The 23,009-nt window shown below is 41.3% G+C and overlaps 1 long non-coding RNA gene across 1 annotated transcript in view; it reads right to left on the bottom strand.

Moving 5' to 3' along the window:
• Window positions 1–3,634: 3,634 nt before the first annotated feature.
• LOC109611151 overlaps window positions 3,635–23,009 on the bottom strand; it is a 33,972-nt gene continuing 14,597 nt past the window's right edge. Inside the window, exon 3 of the long non-coding RNA XR_002193504.1 lies at window positions 3,635–5,589. This is a non-coding gene — a long non-coding RNA (uncharacterized LOC109611151). The remainder of the gene's footprint in view (window positions 5,590–23,009) is intronic.

Here is a 23,009-nt window from a genome sequence, read left to right as displayed (position 1 = left end):
GGCCTTCAGCCGACTTGAGCCACACTCGTCTATCCCTGTGAATCATAGCTACAGTTCAAAACAAAGACGTCAGGTTGATAAATATAGTACATCGGATCATCTTGAAATTTTATTCATATTTTAAATTAAATAAGTATATTCGAGTGTAAGTATTAATATACTTATTTTAATTCATAACATACTTATAAATGCATAAATGCAAAATGCATTTTATATTTTGTGTATACAATAATAAATAAAATTATTTTCAATTCGCGATCGTCGTCTGAAGACCGTACTGTGACGCTGAGAACACTTCACTGTCAGCACGAGGAGGACTATTAATCACTTTCCGCGATGGCTCTGAGGAAAAGTAATTATGATGTCCTAAAATGCCATCACGAACTTTTAACTAGAAACATATAGAACTGACACGAAGATAAGAAAAACTTTAGGAAGACCTCCGCGATCTCACGCAAGTTTCTACGTAGAGCTTAATTTGGTTTTCAAGTTTTCTGGCTACAACTCTAAATAAACATATTATGTTCATATCATTGTCATCTCCGATCTGTTTTCCTTGCGGCATGCGTCTGCATGTGGCAATCGCTCGGAGTCGCGAAACAATTTCGCTGCTTCCAGCATCTTTATCTCTGCCGCCTATTTAGATATGATTACTGAAATTTAGTAACCAGTTGTTTTACTTACGCCTGCTTTAGGCATGAACAAAATGGGCTCTTTTCACATTATGTATCCGGCATATTATGTATCCGGCCTTACCTACCTATCCGCGCAGGAGCAAACCGGTCATCATCATTACGTTGCCAAGAATCGCAATATTATGCTTTATCTCAGTAGCACTTCTTGTATAGTAGTTATATGCGCGGATACAAAGGAGGTACAGTAGGTCATTAAATATGCAACGGTCGAATTTGAATAATGAGATCTTAATGATACTGTTGTAACCCGGCCGAAAGTAGAAACTGCATTTGCAATCAGCCCCAGAACTGGTATCGCAAATATTCGGCGATCAATGCTTTACAAGGACGCTAAGAGGCAACCATTCAACGCGTGACTGCGAAATGGCTGGCTACCGCCATGTATTAATCCCGATCTCGAAAATGATCGATCATCATGTTCGTTGTGATAACATTTCTGGAAAATGGCATTAAATGGATTAATTGACCGCTATCTACGTTCGAACTTGGTAACGCGTATTATGCCAGGTTTCCAGGAATTTTCTTCGGTTCGTTTTATTCAACTTGCATATCTTCTCATGCTCCTCTTCTCTGCTATTGCATAGGATAACGGTAAACTGCTCGGAAGCCAAAGGACGCCAATAACGGCCGGGTCAATCGCCGAGATGCAAGTTGGCAAACGAGAGAACGGCGACGGATAGTCAATGTGAGCCGATTATTAATCGCGTGTGCGTCACAGATAACCGCTACCGAAATTGAAAACGTGTCACGTACCGTCCGTGAAACAGCTAAAACGGACCACCGTTAATTCTGCATTGGATTGATGAAGATGAGTCCTGATTGCATTATTTGCTCGTGCGTTTGTTTCTACCGGGGGATAACGGTAAAGTCTGAAAATTGAACGGCATTAATAATCGTTGGACTGCTCTCGGTTGAACTCGCGCTCTAGTGGGAGGTTGGAGGTGAAGTTGGGATGAGGAGCAATCTGTGGGTGTGTGAGTGTCACGGAGGAAGCTCGGATGAACCATGAAGAACGATGAAGGGAGGAGGGCGGCAGGGAGGCACGGGGAGAATCTTGCGAGGCCTCAGGAGGGTGAAGCGAATAGACGTAGCCGCTGGACGCCGCTGTGTAATTTATTTCCCTTCGCTTCCGCGTCGCGGCCGAACGTTGGATCGACGGGGGGTTCCCCGCGCGCTACACGCCCCGATGAACCAATCCTATACTATCACCACCGTCTTTCATCCGCGAGCCACCCCCGGAAGAGCGGCGAAAATTTTAAGAAAATCGCAAGCCGCGATAAATCATGCCGGCGCTCCCACGCGGAAAGTGAAACGGAGTCAAGTATAAAATGTTTGATGGAAACAATTTCCAGTCCCAAAATTGCAATATCTATCTCTTTAATGTAATCAAATTCCTACAAGCAGTTCAACTAATTCCGTTCGATGCGTGAGAATCAATATTGGATATTAATTTTTGATCAACATGTTACATGATAAGATGATAATCTAGACACAGAAAATATTAAAGCTCTACTAAAAAATGTACTTCTCCCTTCATCAGGAAAATGGAGCGACCAATCAAACGATTACTTACCTTTCATCCGTTAAATGCCGTACGATTAATGTTCGATCGAAAGTTGTTACCGGTAAAATGCTTTTTTTCTATCTTTTTTTATTGGTCCGCACGCACGCCATTCTTGCTGAAATTCGTCGAAACGAGAATGATACTTTGATAAAGGAGTCGGTGTTGCACAATGTCAGGTGTTGGTGCGTTGCCGGCTCTAATTAAAAAGCCGTGTCGGCAACGGCATCATGGAAGACCCCAGGACGTAACCTTTTTTTTCGTTATTTTTTTTCATTTTTGAAATGGCTGCTCGTCGTGCGCGCTTATATAATACCAACAAGCTGCAGAACCATCCCCAACCCTGCTCGTCTGTACCACGCGAGCTCCCCGGTGTTAACGCCCACACGTTGGTGCTTTCACAATAATTCTCCGCACCTTTCGCAATTCGGACACAATAAAAACTCTAGCGAGACAGTTTGGCGGGCAAGTGTGATGTAGGAGTCCTCGCAATTTTTTTCTTCCTCTCTTTTGTTTTTTTTATATTTTTTTCATCGTGTCGCACTGCGGAAATTTTAGCCTATGACTCGTATAGGAACGCTACACCGATATCGTAATCTAATACGCAGTATCTCGATCTCCGGGTCAAAGTCCGAAGGGACACTCCGGCAAAGCAGGGAGGAAAGAAATCCGTACTTCACGCGTGAAGATACGGGGCATCATCCGCATCGGCGGCATCGAGCAACATCGGACGTGGAGAGTGCACGCCATGATGGTCCGATATGAGTGACATCCCCTTAAATAGCGTGCCCTTCCAATCCGTCGTAGCGACCCCTTAAACTGAACTGAATTGAACGGAACACCACCCCTACCCGGAGCCAACAGCTACAACAGCCCAAGTGCGGAGACCTACTCGTATTATCCACAGTGACAGAATGGCGGAGTTATTAATGGCCGCGACAGTGACAAATGACGAACTGTCGGCGCAAGCAAGACTGATATCATGGCGGCCTTCGTTCCTCTCTTCGTTCCCTCCGCCTATGTTTCCCATCTCCCTGTTCTCTGCTCCCTCGTGGCTGTCGCACGGATCGTCTCTGTTCATCCCCTTGCCCTCGATTCGACCTTCTCTCGCATCTCCTTCGTCAAACCGTCCGGGAGCTACGGGTGCACAGTGTCCGCGCAAATGTGGAATGGCGGACGATAAATCTGGCGTTCCTTTGATTAGCGCCTATGATCGAGGATCAGTTTATGGAGAGCATACCACGAATGATTTCAGGCGTTATCTGTTCATACGAACGGTTAGTCTAGATTAAAAACAGGATAAAGACCTCCAAGGATGAATAAACTTTTTCTAATTTGGCAACAATATTTGTTGGATTAAAGAAAATAAGAGAGAGTCTTGCTTTGCATATATGTTTTTATTTGTACATAACATCTAATTATGTGCAATAAGATTTTACAAGCTGAGTGTCTCAGTTTTCACTTTAAGGCTTTCATATCGTTCCACATACGTACACACACATGTAAAAATATTAGTATTTTATTTTACAATTTAAGAATATGGCAGAAAGAGTGACAGAAACAAATAGATAATTTTTCAGATTTAGCAGATCCAGCGACTCTATCTCGCTTCTTTTGCCCCGGAGTAAATCTAATCTAAAAGAAAAAAGGGGTGTGCAACACGCAGGACAAAATAAAATCATGTTGTGTACAAAATCAAAATAAATATATTTACAGATTATCCACAGCGGTAAATCATATGCGGTTTGAATAGACAGCAGGAGGTCTGGTCTTTGGGAAGGCGCGCTCTGGGCTCCCCGTGCACCCTCTCTCTCTTTCTCTCTCTCCACCTACTCATCCCCCTCCCACTTCCTCTCTTCTGCCTCCTACCCGATGGTTCTTCGGCCGCTGCTTTGTATTCCGCGTTTGCTTGCGCCTTCCCCCTTTCTTCCTCAACGTCGTCTCAAACTCCACGATTTTCTCATCCCTTTCCACTGATCCCCCGCCACCCCTCTCCTATGTCCTTCTCACCAAAAACCCTCATCTTATACTCGCGTCCTCGTCCTCCTTTTCTCCTCCCCTTTCCTTTTTCTTCGTCGTTGTCTTCGTCTTCGTCCAGCTCTTCCGCTGAAGATGCCTGAAGCTTCATCCTAAGGCGAGTTGATCCACCCCCCTTCCCATCTCTCAGACATCGCCACGCCAAGTTCTTTGATCCCTGTCGAGCGCGCAACTTCGAAGGATCACCACCAAGATTTTCGAAAGAATTCATAACTTTGACGGAGTCTTAGTGAGGAAGATTTCGCGCCTCGTGTGTAGTGGTGTCCCGGGGATAAGATGGGTTATGTTGCTCAGCATAGGGAGAAAAATGCTAGAAAGAAGTTGGGAAGAGGCGAGCTCGAGCGACTCGTTGATTCATATTCGCAAAAGTACAAAAATACAAAATTCGTCAAAAACTGACCTGCATGAGAAAGAGACCATAATATATAATATAATAGCATCAGTAAATACTTTGTATCGCTGTATTTCTATTAAACTTTGAGAAATTGCAAATTCATCAAAATTATTATTCGAAATAATAGATACGATTGTATCTATTAATGTATGCAAAGGAAGATACTATGGAGAGAGCTGTTCGACTCACCGCATTGATCAAATCGAGGAAACAGAGAGGAAGAATTAGAGAAACGAGCAGGAAAGGAAGGAGGAACGCGCAGGCCTGATCTGTTCATGAACGCAGAAATCCCTCGTGGCAGCCTTGGGGTTCCGAAACATCAGCGTGATTGCGTTCCTTCGCGAAGGTATTCCATTACCGGGCTGAGCGAGTACCCTCATCCCTGTTCCACCCTCCTTCTAAACTGCCGGACGTCGTGCTACCCTGTTCTCGACCAAGGCTCGCGCATACACGCGACCGGACATCGACATGCAAACGAGCATCTGTGACCTCTGGTCCAACAGAGATGGACATTAAATGTTATTCCTTCAAACTATTATACTGAAAAACAATTTCCAGGCTATTATATATAAATGAGACATTTTATTTATAGTTTAAATACTTTACGCATACTCTATTAATGTCTTCTTTTATGAGCACTTAAAAAAAATTAAAATCTATGGTACGATATTGTAAAGGTTTGAATAAATTTAAGCTTCAGAAATTACTGCGCTTTTGTGCAAAATTTGACCAACAACTGAAGGATATTGTGCTGGATGTACATCATGATTTTTCAAAAGGAAAAGAATTGCCTGTCGAAAGTCTACGAGCCAGTTTGCCACATCCTCCAATGCTCTGTTCACTCCAAAGTTTAATCAGAAATTGGTATAGGGATGCCTGTTTTCATTAACATTCCACAAATCCTGCAACAAATTAAATTACTTCACCATTGCTGGGAGTAATGAATATCGGTGGGGTGGCAGGAAGTGGCGGAGGATCCTGAACGACAAGCATTGCGGGGTGCGGGCAGATAATCGATTGGTCTCGAAAGTTGAGTTTATTCGTGCATATAATGAGTCGTGCCGCTTGCAATTACTTTCGCTACGCGCTGTTACAGAGATTCAATGTATATATATTTATTTTTATTTTTAAATTCGACTACATTTCTTAAAATATTATAGAATAATCTTTACTTCTTTATAAGCTACATAATAATAACAACTGTTATTTATTAATTAATATAAAATTAATATATGTTAATATATCTTTTAGACATAAAATACTTGCAAAAGGATATATCAAATGTTGAATATTTAAATAAGAAACAGATTCGATTGGAAAATGATACAAATAAAAAAGCATAAGAAATAAATACGCACAGCAAAACTGTCACTATTTCTCGGACTCTTTTTCTCGATGTCTGTTTATGCATGTGGCAATGATATAATTCATATGTACGTTAGGTGGATACTATGGATACTATGCTAGCCTGCGTAGGAAGCTAGATTCCACGACACTGAGCGGGATAGAAATGGCGGTATGGCGGTGGCGAGGGGTCGGGTAATGGGGTTTGCTGGGAGTGACGCGGGAGCTAACCGAGCGGAATCACGAGCTCCCAGAAATCGAATCCATGCGTCACCCGAGCCTGCCAACACCATCTGCAGCTAGCGAGTTCCACAGACCTTAAGTTTCGGTGGCAGGCGCAGAGTGGAATGTCATCTACCAGCGAGCAAAAATCGGCAACTGGTCGATAAATAAGATATAAATCGGAAATTGCGCGATGCGATATATATTGTGGAAGCAAAAAAATTTCTCTTAATTACGTATACACGTCATCAAATCATTGCCATTATCGCTTTGAACAAACGTCGAGCGAAGCAAAGAAATTTTAACGGCGACGAAACAAGCAAACCGGCAATTGTTGGAACGAAATTTCAGGCCACCCCCTGGACAACTTAAGCAACGTCTCGCTCTCGTCCGCCCGGCGCTCCAACGTAAATGATGGCGCCCAGTATTATCTATTGTGCACCCATTCCATTTAATATTGTATTCCATAACGCAAACAAAGGTAAAATGCGAATTAATGTACTCGATTTATCACGCTTTTGTTACGCGTTGGGACGCGAGGCGAACAACGCCGGGGAACTCTAGCTTTGCTTCGCTCTTTCCCCATCACCGCACTGTAACTACCACCGAAACGCTGCGGCCTGGTGGATACGCTACTTTGTAAGTTTCGACGCAAGCGAAAAATATTCGTGTAAGTGCATACTGTGGCTGCAATTACGCTGATTGTGTCTTTTTCGAACACTCTCGCGGTGTATAATATAATACTTCACATTGTGTATTGATCGGTTACATTGCGCCTTTATTGTACACTAAAAAATACGAATAAGTACGAGTAAAAATACGAATAGAATACCAGATTTATTAAAATACAGCAGATGAAACAAAGTGTTAAAGAGAGAAATTGCTTTTTGAAAAGAAAGCTCTTATAATTTTGCTTTTCTTATAAATTTGAAAGAGTCCGGAAATTTTCTAAAACTGTGGACGTAACAAAGCATGTATATATATATATATATTGGAAACAGGTTGAACGGAGGTAAGAGGCGAGAGTCTAACTGGTTGAAAATCCAGGAGGACCATTTTTCTTTCCTACTCGCGGAGACTGCGGCCGAAAAAGGATTGGGAACCACCACAGATGACGCTTTCTTCCCTCATCTTTTTCTACCTCTGGTTACCATCTTCCTCTGACGTATTCTCCCTTCAGAGCTTCGTTCTACGAACGTTTGTAATCCTCACTTAGGATATGTTGAGGCCAAAAAAAAAGAGGAAAAATAAGAGAGTGCTTTGATGTTAGAAGCATTGCGCGATACATCTGTACACAAACATAAATATAAATTGAAATGCTTGGAATAACAAATTTTAAATAACTTGGAGATCTAAGAGAAACGTCACTTTGAAAAAGTTTTATGTCTCAAATGATGTATCTTGTTTATCATTAAATCATCATCATGGATTTTTCCATCGTGAGTTTTAATGAACGGACAAACACACACGTACAGACACAAAATAAATTTGCTAATATTTGTATTTTACAAGCGATGCATATTTGCAATTAAGTATGAGGAAGCAAAGTGCACAATGTAAATCTAGAAAAAGATTTTATTACGAACTTGCTGAGCATCTCTGGCTTGTCGCATCTATCATCGTTTTTGCTTTGACTCTTCCATGCTCTTTCACTCTCAAGGGTCGTAGTTTCTCTGATATCTTTCATACCACTTCGATAAATATAACTATAAATCCGCAAAACACTGACATAAAAATTGAGAATACCAAGAGAAAACTTTGCTTTTCCCGAATCATACGCTTTTTTCCATTGCTTCAGAAACGAAATAGGAAAATCACTAAATTGTAATTACCATTTAAATAAAATAAATTGAATAAACAGTTGCGACTAAAAGTGTTTTTATCAATTTATCGTTATATGTTATACTTTACATCATTTTAAAAATATGATGAAAAATTTTATGGCAACGATTTAATTTTATCAAGAAATTAGACGCCGATATTAATGAGCTCAACATTAGCTGCTGATCCTGCGATTTTGAGGAAAGTTTCGTGGAAAGCACGCCAAGCATGACGGCAAGGAAAAGGTAGAAACAAAAAAGAATGAATATTCGAAAGATGAGCAGAGGCGGAGTTTGAACGTGCAGCAGGGAAGATCAGGGGTTTCCGTGGCAGGGTGATGGGTAGCACCCGTTAGTTTAATCATCACGCATTAGCTGAACTACCCCTTACCCTGAATTCTAGCCCACTTTCACCCTCGAATTCCGCGCTACTCATTCTGTTCACTCTACGCCATCCTGTTTGCTCCGTTCTCATTCATTTCCTCTTACGTTTTGGTATATACTCGCCGCCGTTTGTTACGCGACGTTTCAACTCTCCCGTCAGACTTGCGCTTCATCTTACCTAAACAATCCAGATTTTCAGACAATTGTTCCCTACTCGTGCCTTTTTTCACGAATGTATCAAATAATTTTTATAGAACAGATATAATTTAATCTATGCAATGTTTTTATAAAATAAATCGTATTACTAAATGCAAGATTTCGATGGTGGTTTAGGGAAAATACACGTCACGGTAATCAATCAAGGATTATTTTAACGCATTGTGCACGGCTCGTGTCAAAAGTTTAACGCCATTACTATGACATTAGCACAACTGTGGTGCAAACAAGCGGGAGGTGCACTTAATGAACGTAGCACGGTGATGATTTCTACCGTGTACAAAAACACAAAGACTGCAGGGAATCATTAATCAAATGGAATCAATGAGACCGTTAAAGAAACTCATTTTGCCACTTATTCATTTATCATTATTAGTGCTTAGGAACATCTGTTGCGATGATCGCCACTATCTGCCAACAGTTTATCTTTTCACACAACGGAATCTTCTCTTTAGGCTACCAGACTTCGCCGCCCTTTCAAGGCTACCGTAGCACACATACCCGTTTCTCTTCTTTTTCTTTTTTTTATTTAAATAAAGATACGAGAAGGAAGAATTCAAATTATATCTTGTTGTGCCAAGATATAATTATGATGCGCGAAGTACACGAGCGATATTGAGCAATTAACAGGAGGCCAAAATAAGATGTTACAGCTTTTTAAAAATGTAGACACGCAATAATATATCTCCCCATTTCGTGAAAATTACAGTCCGCTGCGCACTCGTGCAATAACGAGCGTGCCGTTAAAAAGGCGAGGAAATACTTTATCTACGCGCGATACGCGCAATATGCAATTTTTTCACGAGCCGTACACGACACGCAACTTTCCATTGGATGGTTCAACGGATAATAGGGCGTTATATGCCTTTTTCAACGCGATTTTGACATAGGCGGTAACTTCGCTGCTAAATAAAGAACTAAGCATGTTTAAAGTAGAAATATTTGCGAAATATAATCTAAAAAAATATATATATCAGCAGTTTTACAAATCAATAAAACTTACGTATAGTAAACACATTTATGTGACACTCTTAAGCAGCTATTCTTTCCTTCTATCACTGTTGACACGTTGTTGAAAAGTTACAAAAGACAAGCTGTTCATTAATCAAGAAGAACTATCTCTCCACGTGGACCGTTTTGAGTTCAGTGATATCCGTTGAACGTTAATAGCTTCCATGTCACTTGGAACACAGAATACAGTTTCGTCGCGGTAGGTTCCACGTGGGTCTCGAAATACACCACATCCGCAAACTTCCCTTCAAGAACCACCACCTATCGCCATTCGGTGCCCGAATCCGCAAAGACTTCCGACGGCGTTCGACATTCATCGTAACTGAAGCAGAGCGAATCCGACGATCAGGTTTTACGACTTGAGAATCTGCAGGGTGCCAATGAAACGAGAACAGAATCTCGGAGGAACGTTCTGTGACTTCAGCCAGCTTACATCCCAAGGATGGTGACTTCCAGACCCTAGACTGGGTTCGTTTACATGGGGTTACCAACAGTTATGCAAAATAAGTGCAGGAGAGTACCTGCTCCGGTCCAGTTTTGATGCTTGAGAAGTGTGACGACCGACCAGAAGTCGAGAAGAGCGAAGGGACAGGTTGTTCCCGTATTCAGTTCACGTTGTCCCTTTTACGTACGAGGCGTCAAAGTGAGCAGATTTGCACACACTGATTTATTGCCGGATGCCCGTAAAAGCTCACCCGAATTCCAAATACGCAAAGTGCAAGATTCAAGGCTACGGCGGGCTCTTTACGAGTTTCTCGCCGCAGCTGTTTGACGAGGTCGAGAGAAGCTACTTGGAATATGTTGAGTTTATTTCCACGGTCCAGACCACGGTCGAAACAGAAATAACGGACGTAAAATGTTTAACGTAACAGAAAAGCTTTAGAACTGTAGTTTCCATTCACGACGTTTAAAATAATTGTTATAAAACATAAGCGCGAAAGATCTCTCTTGCGTCACAAGACGCAATAGCATAAGATAAAAGTCACCAATATCAATTTTACACAAGATTGTTGAACAGTTTGCTTCAATTTAGAAAATTACTTTCGATTTTTCGTTTCTTTATCTCTCTCTTTTGCGCAACGTGTCTGCGAATTTTATACCCTTTTCGTTCAGCCTATTTTAATACCTGTATTGTTCATGTTGATTTCCTAGTCTGCCTTCCTCGATTCTCAATCCCAATTTTCTTTTATTTCTATTCTTCGCGTATGCACCTTACCCTAGTCTCCGTTAGTTCCGGCCAACCAGAATAGACAGAATCGTCTACATTTTGATTTACTGCCGGTCAACCTCATAAGGCTCGTTCATTGTGCCGCCGAGAATACTTTGAATATGCGAATTGCGAAACACAAGGTTACTGAAACTCAAGAAATCTGCCCTGGAACTAAAGGCGAGAAACGCATATTACCTGACTCAGTCGCACGTAAAATTCGCGGTCGCACGAACGTCCACTTTAAAGATCCGCATATTCGTCTCCGATAATTCGTTTTCTAATTTCTATTCCGGCATATTATTATACAATGTGCAAAACGTGTGGTGTACGAGTTCTCTTTCCTCAAATACTGAAATTACGCAAGAAAACACAAATTTCTGGAATCTCTCTAAAACTAACTGTATCATCAAAAACATCGACATTACGAGTTAAGTATTATATAAAGTAATTATATAATAAATAGAATAGATGTATTTAGACACTTACGTGCTTAGTGGACGCGAAAGATTAGAAGTGCACTCGGAAAATAATAAAACAGCATTGGCAGTTCATTTTCATTCGAAATACCAACGATTAGAGTTTTGGCGTTAGGAATCGATGCGGGGGATGTCGATAATGGCACGTGATATCTATGTGAGTACCTATGTATACACATGATGTACGGGAAGTAATATTTTGGGAGGTACTAGCGATATATCTTCCAGCAGCGTTGCTTCATGATGCTGATATCACGGTTATCGAAAATATTTTCAAATCTATGATGTATATAACGTCAGTCTTTTATGCTTCTTTTATTGAAATCTGGCAAGTTCAAAGCCAAATTTACATATGAGCCGAATACATTGCAACTTGAAATTTCATATTTCGAGAGTCCTCCAGTTACGGAAAAGAAATGCGACGATTTATTTCTCCGTTTGTCAAAGAAAAAGTTATATTTATAATATAATCTATTTCTAATCATCTTTCATTATTCATACTATAACAATGTAACTCTATTCCTTTCTCTTTCTTTCTTTCTCTCTCTCTCTCTTTTCCTTTTCAAACAAGCTATTAATTTCAATGTCAAGTACACGCGCGTAAATTGTTTTTATTTAAAAAAGAGCTGACATATAAAGAGTACATATATTTTGACGCTATAAGGTAATGCCGGAAACCATGTAGCAAACATTTATCAATCCCGCAACGAAGGAGCCATGAAAGAAAGTATGCGTAAAAATATTATTACGTGCCAAAAGGATTGCCAGAAAGAAAAGCAATTACAAGAAAATGTTTTGACATTCTCAGTAAACCAATTACTCGTGCTTGCAGCAATCTTTCGCTCATGTAGGATTCTTCTGTCGGTACTTTTTAAGCACTTTTTGTTTCAGTCGTCCAGAAGAAAAAGGCAAAGTTATCACAAGAAAACTCACTGTTACTCTGCCCTCCAGCATTATACGCGCGACGATGCGATAGCGGCGATAGTCATACTTATAATTAGAGGAGTCAGCGAAATGATTTATGACGCACACGTGGTACGTACTGCTTTCGTAAATATTCTTCCTTTATTCGTTTTTGCACAGGCATATACATTTGTTGAGGGGCTCGGTCTTGATTAATATTTTGAAACACAGTATTCAGTCGGCTATTCTGGTCTCGTGGCGATCACAAAATTATCAGCGTGATGCGACATTGTATTTTGCAAGGTAAAATGAATGGTCAAATTACTATCGTTGTTGTACAGGTGCGTATGCATTTGAAGTAATGGCGAATGAAATACGTTCCTTTGTTTTAATATTATTTGACATCAGACCAGTGTAATTATAAATTGTTTCTGAATATCAATGCAATAAGCTTTTGCAAAAATATAGTTAATATTATCTGCACTGTTTCTCTTAACATATTATTCGTGTGAAGCGTATTTTATATCTTAGGATCATGTCCATTTTCATTGTGCTTTTTAATGTTTCCCAATTAAGATTAATAGAGATTGGATATTCTCTAATCTTCTTCTCATTGTATGTACAAAATTGATGTTACATGCACATGTATAATAATATAAAAATAAATATTCTGCTAACAATTTTTATGTCCGTTTCAAACTGGTTGTACGCGCAACGCTTGACCGTCGGATCATGTTGAACGTACTAGTCAGAGATTCAAGTAGCTCCCTCACACAGAAAACAGCAGAATAATTATTTTAAAATATTTCATTTTTACTTTAATAACTACTTCTGTACAATATTATCATCATTACATTTATTAAATGCAAGTCGCACTCGATTCGTGAAACAAAATGCTAATAACAAAATAAAAATCGGAAGAAATGCGAGCGTATTTAGGGAAATTACGTTCTATTACTAAGAGAAAAGTGAATATTTTACAGAAGAAAAATTAATTAAATACGCAACATTTAAAACTTTTTTAACACCAAAAATATACCGGAATAGAAAATATGAGAACATACACAATATAACTTAATGGAGTCTCATTTATTAGAGAGCGGTAGTAAACAATTTAAAAGAATAAAGTTAACAATTGCTGAAATAAATTCAAATTTAAAAAGAAGATAACTCTATATACAAAAATCATTATGTTCTTCAAACATATATAATATAAAAATATACGCACTTCACCAAAAAAAAGTTACTACATGTAACGCAACATTCATTTCTAGGAGACAATAATTATTCTCTTAAAAAAACGCGCCTGCTACCAGCGAAGGGAGCCCAATGCACTCGATCGGACGAGATTGGATTGGAGTGGCGGAACGTTCCAACATGGCGCACCGTCGGCCGTCGGAACATGGCGACGGCGGGCCTCGCGCTCGCATCGCTTCAGCGCTCGCATTCAGTCGATTGGTTCCAAAAAATTGTTTCATATCAACGATTCCGTTGATACTCGTTGGAGGATCGCTTAACGGTCGTCGACAACTACAACTAGTCATCACGTGCAGGACTATGTTTCGATTATTAGTTGGATTCCCGGGTGCGAGTATTGCCCGTCGGCGTCGCCGAAGTACCTCTACGCGCTTGCACTTGCATGTACACGCGCGAATACATATTTTTCAGTATACACAAACATTGGCTGATGGCTGGCAATACTCCGCATCGAACTACACTTCTATTAATACCGACTCGTTCTGTCTGGCCGTATATACTTATGTGTGCGTAAATGTACACGTTTATACTGCGCTGGTGCGCACGCCCGTGGTGTGCGCGTGGAGTACGTGTCATGCGTATATGCCGCGCTGGTGTTACGTGCATGTGCGTTCGACGCGTTTTCGATGACTGGCGTACCGGCGATTCTGATTTAACTATTCCAAAATGAATCGTCGCGCCGACACCGCGTCGCACGGACGAGCGGGTTTTCGTTATTTTTCGACGGCCATCCGCCGTTTCGATGGGACACGCTGCCAACTATGAAAGATTACACTCAGAATCCGCAGGCGGCAATAGCGTTGTGTGACATCACGATTCCACGTGATTGCACAATTAGAATTACACGAAATCTCGCATATTTCTGACGAGCGTAGCGAAAGTTTCGAGGCTCTTGCTTATCGCGAGGAACGATCATTCCTTACGTAGCCAAAATATGGACGTTTGCTGGAATTTGATTCGCCGCTGTACGAATAATAAGTACGTTGTTGAAATAACAGGTGCATTCATTGCCAAAATAAAAAAAAGAATTGAACAGAGCTACACCTGCACCCTACTGGCTTGTACGACGCAATAAGTGAGGTCTTCATCCAAATCTCCATTTACGGCAGCGTCGGACATAGCGTGCGAGGACGGCGCGGTATCGCAACAATTATAAATGCATTTGCATTCATTGCGGTCGTTTTAAATTCGTTTATGTATTTCCAAGCGCGCGATAACCTGTCGACTTAGAGCAATTACGTAAAAAGTCAAATAGCCGTGGCAAAAAAGTAATTTGCGCGCGCGGTGCATCTATATTTGCATAATGCACGTAAGAAAAGCACCATAAATTTGCACGCGGCTATAATTCTCCCGTGAATCGTTACTCAACGCCTGCGATAGAATCAACCTATCAACCAGTCAATCAAATATTTTACATTCGTTGGGAAGTGCTAATTGCACCATGCTCTTTCTCTCCCTTTCAAGTTTATCGCTGGCCGTTGCACACAACACTCTCTAGCCAGTAAACTCTTATCGTTAAAGGAGCGAGTACTCTCATTCAATTTGAATCTCCCGCATCATAGTTGTCTCCCTGTCTGAGAAGATTTATAAGAGATTTACAACAATGCACGCGAGCTCGCGAGTATAACGTATTATGTCAAAAACGGGGAAGGAAAAAGAGAAAAAAAGAAGCATGCAGGAGAGAAAAATTCTTTTCATCCTTCTCGAACGTCATACCTTATCGACGTTTTTCGACGTAGGGTTTTGCAGTACGCCACGCGTATTTTCCATCGTGCCAGGGGAACGCAAAAAGAGAGGAAGAGAGAAATAAAGAGAGAGAGAGAGAGACGGGGAGGGTTAGAAGGGATAGGGTAGAAAGGGGAGAGAGAGCAGGAACATTCGCATCTTGCTGCCTTTATAAATGCTTCTACATTTATTAAGGCTACTCTCGGGACTCTGGACGCACCGGTATACGTATTTCGAAATGAATGCCTCGTGACGTGGCACCGCGACGCTGTCGTCGGGGCGCGTGAACGCTACGAAAAGTGAAATATTCCTACGTCGTATTTTCACATGCGCGCACACGACAAATGACCACCGTGCGTCTGACGGCCGTGGGCCTCAGCAAAAAAATGCATGTACAACACGTATGTAAATAGGCATATATGTACGTATAGTATCGCGGAAAGAGTATTCGTCCTTCGCCAATTAAGCATGGCAAAGTCTAACGGAGCTAGAGAGAACTCGTGAGAATCCATCACGCGGCAATCCGCTATCGGTTATCATGCACAATCAAACTATTTCTCTGACTCTTGATGTTGCTTTATGGTTTTTTGTTGAGAGCTTCGAGGAGATTAAGTCGCGTCGAATTGTGCGAATAAAGGAAGGCAGATGTCTCGAGTAAAGGACACTTTGGAGCCGCGTGATATACAATAATGGCGAGCAATATAGGGATTCCTAACCACAATTAAGTAATAACGATGCATCGCACGACGCGTTTCGCGCCACGCCTATGCGATATTATAATGTACAATGTAACCGTAATTCTATGTGCGGGCCGGTTAAACAACTCCTGACAAGGAAGCGATTTGTCGCGTGATACTTTATTCCAGATAATAATACGCCGTGTTAGATGTGGGTCGTATAGCACGACAATGTATGTACATTGATTAATGGCGCCGTCTTCATGCCCGAATAAGGAAGATCCTGTCGCCCGTTGAGGCGCGCGTGCAAATCTTGCTTTTCTCTTTTATCCGATGCACGATTCGAAACAACATGTATCTCCATTGCGCGCCAAACCGATTTTGGTCCCTCTTTCCAAACGTCATAGTATTTCAGTCGTTAACATGCTTAGCAGAAGTTACAAGTTGCTATCTTACTAGTTTCCTATTCTTTCACAGCGATTAAGCGTCATGTTTCAGGAATTGTAAATCGACATACGACGGATTCAACGCAGAAGAGAAGAAGAATGGCTTGACTGAAGCTGAAAGCTTCCCTTTTAAAAATTCAGTTTTACGTATCTCAACATCAAGGCAGGATAGCCGGACGCAAATCGATGGCTCTTCGAAATAGAGACATTCGTCGGTGAATTCATATACTTACGTATCGGCTAATCGTCAATGGCCAGAAGCGTCGGGACTGGTGCAATCACCCGATAAAATCAGCACGATACTTCTCGAGACGAGAATGCGCGCAGCTGTGATAAAGTATGGTCAGAAGTATACGCCCGGGGTATATACGATCTACTACTTAATACCATCTACACGCTTCGCGCTTGGTCCCGAGCACATACTAACAGCCACTTGCACAGCTTAGCCGGCTCCGACCGAAAATTAATCATCGAAATCAGCCGGACGCCGATTAAGGACGATCACCTAGGCAAATCGTTAAGCGTGCTTTTCGGTGGTGATGTCGGTTTCTACCTGTTGTCGAGGCAGCCAATCTGCGGAAGGCTCGAAAAAAATTTCCCACCTGGTAATTTCTGCGGCGACGACGCCGGGGTGGGGAGAAAATTGCATTGTGGACGAACGGCCGGCGAAATTTTCTTATCCGAGACCAATCCATTTTGCAAAATTGCAGCCCACGTAATAATCTACACTTTGTAGCTCGGACTTGGTCTACCATGCGTGTGTCTCGTGACACGACCGAGCGGTCTATTGATTACTCGGAGATCGTTAGATATTTTAGAGGGAAAGAGAGAGAGAGAATGAGAGACAGATAATTCTAGGCTCCTTATGAATAAACATGGCAGGTTTTAATTTCTTAATAAATAGAATTGTCAGTAAATTTCAACTAGATGCATTACTAGGGTTACATAATGTTGCACTATTAGCACCAATTGAAATAATGCTTATAATGATGCTTTATTTACGACACTCGAAACGTTAATTTTTCGAAGTAAAATGGCGATGGTTGAAACTTCGTGAGCTTCAGGCAGTTGTTTCGTATAGAAACGAAAGAAAATAACAGGTATTGAAAATACAGCACCCCGCGTGACCGGTCTGCAGCAGCGATCCGGCAGTTAACCGGCTTTGTACGATGCACCTTGATCAGTCTGCCCAAGTAGGATTCAATGAAATGCCGAGCGATATTATACGACTATCTTTTGCTGTTAATATCACAGAAACTTTTATCGCATTAATGGCATTAATAAATTAACTCGTATCACTTAAATTGTAATATTATAAATGTATCTTTATAACGAAATACCGAACACGTTAAAAAAATAATATTAATTATAAAACAGCTTATTTCTACTTCGTATAACACATTCACTCGAATATCAAAAATTAAATCACAGAATCTTCTCTCAGATTAATATTTTCTGCCGAAGGAATATTATATATCATCGCGGACGTGCCGCGCATCACCTATCGCTTGGTTTCGCTTCGATTTTCGGAACGGTTTGATCGATCCTTCGGTCCCAGATTGGTGTGTGGATATCAGCGGAAGACGTAGATCATAGACGGTTCGAATAAATCACCGAGTTAATGTCACCAACTAGAAAGCGGAGATACGACGAAGAGGGGCGACAAAACCGATGTTCGATATCACGATGCTAGAAAAACGTCGACGGACATATTTCGCTAAATGTTACAAAGATTCATCGTGGGAGGATTAATCTGTCTATCGAGATACCATACGCACAAACGGTTCTGCGCTTTAATGAAAATGCCAAATGTGAACAACGGTGCAGGATCTGGAGAACGTTTTCTCTTACATTGTCGGCGTTCACACGGAGAGCCACGGAGAGAAATAACAGTTCGACCGATCGAGAATATGGTATATGTCGGTGACGGTCATCTTCGGCTTAGTGTCCGGCATAGTCTCGGTGCCGGCCTCGAGACGATGCGCCAAGGAAAGAGATGGATCATTCATAGTGGCAGCGATGAATCATGAGATGGCTAGGACAGCTTACTAGAGAACCAACGTTGCGAGAGACGAAGGCAAACGAAAGAGAAACGGACGTCAAGTGGCACGAGATATGGGAGATAGATACAAAACGGATAAAAAGAGTCGGATATATCAGAAAAACATATTCCTATGTAAAAAAAGAAAGATCTCAGTTTCGCGATAAAGATAAAGTAACCGTTTAATCATTAATTAACATAATATAGATGAACGCGGTAAATTTCGCAAAACAATAACTGAGCTGAATAAAAGCTACTAAGAACAAATGATATCTCAGTCTAATTCAGAATATTCCATGTAAAAGTAAAATTCTATTAATAGAACTAGTGAAAAATAAGATGTACAGGCAATCGCTTAAATGCATCGTAAATTCGGCAATTGATCGGAGGATAATTTGACACTGAGTAAAAATTAATGCTATACTAAAAGAAAAGAATACATGCAAGATAAAACAGAACGAAGATATGATGATGAATAGCAAGGGCTGGAACAGGAAAAGCAGAGAACGAAGATACGGGGACGGAGGCTGGAATCCTCCGGAAGTACATCCGACGTACCACCCGTATTTCTCCATTTTTCAAAAAATAAAAGCGACCACAGTGTCGGCTCATTGTTTGGATCTTCCGACTGTTTGCGTAGACGTGTAGCTTGTGAATAGGCTTACGAAGGGTGGATATGCGCGTACACATATACGCGTATGCGTGGATGAGTCTATATACCTCGGTTGAGTCTCTGTTGAAAGAACGTCACCATAGAACCAAAGAAAATATTATCACTTTTGTCCCACCCTCGTGCGGTGTCCCCACTGTTTTCACGAGAGAGAATCCGCGTAACGTAGGAGTGAATCAATCGTCCGTATTTCTTCGCGATTTATCAGTGCCGGGGAAAGAAAAAGTCCGTTTCATCGACATTTCACTTTGACGGTCCCTTTCTTCCTCGACCCTTCATTGTCATAAATCTGGTAACGAGACCGACCGAATGAAACTCGAACTTTGTGAAATTGCTCGCGCTACCTATCCATATTTTTCCATTAGTTATGACCGATTATGATTAAAAAGTCTACAAATACCTCATTAATCGTATAATGGCAGCGAAGTGGCACAATAGGGTCCTGAGAGTATTAATGACGCGTTGCGTTTTAAGCATTGATCGAGATCGCTCGACTGCATCGCGGATCATTATGATGCGAGAAACGAGCGGAGTCTTAATATACGGTAATTGCGTGGAACGAGTGCATTTGGAAAATAGCGCACTGCGACGAGCATACTGCGACTGGATGAAGCGTGACCTACTATGTTGTTGAGACGCGTCGCCGCGCGAAAGATGCACTTTTAAGCGAGCTTTTCACGTCTCGTGAGTTAATGATAGAAGAAGTGCAGGCAGACGGCGCGATATGACGACGGGAATGACGACGTCACGCGTCGGACGGTTAACAGCAAGGAGGGTAATTAACGTTGAGGATGCTACATCAGTCAAGAAACTAACCCCTCGGATCCGCCATATCCAAGGACACGACCTGTCGTATCTTTATTTGAGGCAAGCAAGGATGGTTGTCCTGGCAGGGCGATTATTAATTTAACTATGCCGCGTACTAATGACAGCTAATTAACCTCGACATGATGATTACGTATCGCGCACTCTGTTTACGGCGATAATGATTAGTAACCTCGAGAGAGCCACTTTGTAGAAAGCTAATTAATTAATTAATGATATAATATGCGGGTTTTAGCGACGGATATAAATTATGTAGAACACTTAGAAGACAAGAGAGTCTAAGATGATACTTTCAAATACATTTATAAAGCTTCAGTAAACATTTATATATAATTATCTTTTAATTTGAAACAAAACTTAGGAGGAATATCTCGATATGATTGCGTGGTACTTGAAAATCACATGTGATCACGATCAAGAAATCGAGCATCAGGTCGCAACAGCGAGAGCTACAGTGGTGGATGCGACCATATTTTAACAAAATGGCGTCACGCCAGGTCCGTCCCTGATTCTAGGCACTTATTCTTCCTTGCCATTGTTTCACGACCACACAGAGATGTGTACATAATTTCGAACAATCCTCTTGTTTTTGCCCGGGTAGCTACTGGTGATAAATTTTAGTGGACCGGCACAGAGCGGATAATAAAAACGGGAAATGTATATATGTGTGTGTGTGGCGCGCGTACCGTGTGTTGCTGTGTCTTGTTGTGGGATAGGTAGGTAGGTAGGCCCTCAATTCTCACTGGGTTACGTCATAGGAGCTAAAAGGTCTTACGAACCTGCTACGCAGGGCACAGTGGGGCAACGAGATGCTCCCTGAGCCATAAATCGCACAAATTTGAAGCGTAACGCCCGCAGACTGATCGCACGGATGTGTCTCGAGGTCAGTTTCTTTCAAATCTGATTTCTCCTTTCTGCCTTACGTTCTTTCCAGCCGCAAACCGATTGTTTTAGAGCGACCTTACGCAATGCTTTTTGCCATGGTATAAATGAGGGAACTCTCGATCGAGAGCTCCTTACCGCAGGACATTTGTCAGACACTCGGAGGCAAGAGTAACGCGTCGAAGTGACACTGTCCCTTCGATTCTTAACCTGGACCAGCTGCGATAATGCGGTCGGAATTTAATACGATGGCAATAAAATCGCTATCCGTTCCGGAGATCAGAAGCGACGGTGGCGAAACGCTAAAGCGTGAGCTCGAGCAATGAAAGCAAGAGAGCAGCAAGTGGCTCGTACGTCAGCCGGTGGCTCGTAAACGTCAGCGGTGGTGCTCGTAAACGTAAACGCGATGCTATAAGGGGATGCACAGCGGCGCAACCGGGGAGTCACCATGGCATAACAGTTAAAGAGATACATGTATATGTATAGAGAGAGAGAGAGAGAGAGAGAGAGAGAGAGAGAGAGAGAGACGATCCATTTAGCGGTTTAAACGGGGCCGTTATATCGCCGTTTACAACGAAACAATCTGCTCCTGAATATCTGGACACGTGTCGTGAGATTTAGAACGGGCGAAGCGAAATGTTAGATTACCGCGGCAAACGGCCTCATGTGCGTACGTATGCACATAATTAATCCTACGCTCCAAAGTAAATGTAAAGTATGCTTTCTTAATGTTTTCTTTTGAACATTTTAAAACTTCTTTTGAAACTTTTTCCTTGCAACAAGTAACAAAATTTATTCATTCTCGCCAAACAGGTTGCGGTTTTAGTAACACACACGTGGCGTAATAAAAGACTTATCTCCCGTTTTTACTCTTGAATCGATTATTTATGACTCAAAACTCGAGCTGCATGAGTCAATGCTCATGGAAGGATAGAAAGAGAGAAGGGGAAACCGTTCTTCTTGTTCTTGCATCCCAACGCAACCTCACGATTTGTATCTGTAATTTTGTGACATCTCCTGTATAAATCTTGTATAAAGGGAAATAACCAAAAACGCTGATTTACCCTTCGACAAACACGCGCTTAACTTCCGCCTTCGTAACAAATAATAAATCACCGCGGTACGCTTATCTGATAACTTAACTCGCTACGTAATAATTTTAATTAACGACGGAGATTTATCAATAAGCAAGCACCATCCGAAGAATAGCAATTAAGGGGTGCGTCGAGGAATGTTGGATGAAATCAAAACGCGACGGGATAAATTTACATCAGGCGCGAAAGATGTTGGGAGATTTAATAAAAGCGAGAGGATCGCCAGGAGGGATGACTGTAGGTATTATTGAATGGCGGAAAAGGCGATGCCATCGAGTTTTCGGGGTTAGTGATTAAACTGGGGATTGGATCCTAGAGATCGGGTGAGTACACCACCGAATCCTGCCGTGGTATTTGCGGGGACGGCACGGGAAGGGTTGAAACAACAGCGTTCTGTGTTTAATCATGTCTGACCGAGCAAGGGGACCTTCAGACGGGGATGGAATTTGCATAGTTGGGGCTCGCATGTGTATAGATCTTACTTCCGTTACGAGCTGCATGTGAGAAGAAGATGTAAATTGAAAACTTTGCATTAAGTTGTTCTATACTATCATAGAAATGATAAATGATTTTGCTATTGCAGAAACGAGAGTTAAAGTAATCTTATTTTACGTATCAATAATTATTTTATTACAATTTAGTATTTTGCTATGTTCTACTTTCCTAAATGTACATGAACCGGTCATAAATTTTATTTCCTGCTAATTATTACATATGCATACATGGAGAACATAAATATAAATCTTTACAGGAAGAAATTATAATAATAACTGATTTTTAGTGAACGATGTACAATAGCAAATGTCTGACCAATAAACTATATAGGTAAATTACGTAAATAAAACTAAAACAATTATATTAATATATCGCATATAATATAATGCCATTGTTCTTGTCGTGACATCAAGATAATAAATCTATATTAATATGCACTGCAAAATAATTACAAAAAAACTGCAAACCGAATATTGTGTTCCTTATTTTCTTATATGAAAAGAGAGATATCGCAGTTAAAAAAAATAAACATGTGCAATATCTCAATCGCCGATAAAGCCAGCAATAACTTGCAACACCACCCAGAAGGAAGATTGAGGGTGCGGACGCGAAAACAAGAACAAC

This window comes from Ooceraea biroi, chromosome 10, assembly GCF_003672135.1.
Source record: "Ooceraea biroi isolate clonal line C1 chromosome 10, Obir_v5.4, whole genome shotgun sequence".
In the NCBI taxonomy this organism is placed as follows: domain Eukaryota; kingdom Metazoa; phylum Arthropoda; class Insecta; order Hymenoptera; family Formicidae; genus Ooceraea; species Ooceraea biroi.
The sequence above is the reverse complement of the archived record's forward strand: the minus strand, read 5'-3'. Positions and strand labels throughout refer to the sequence as shown.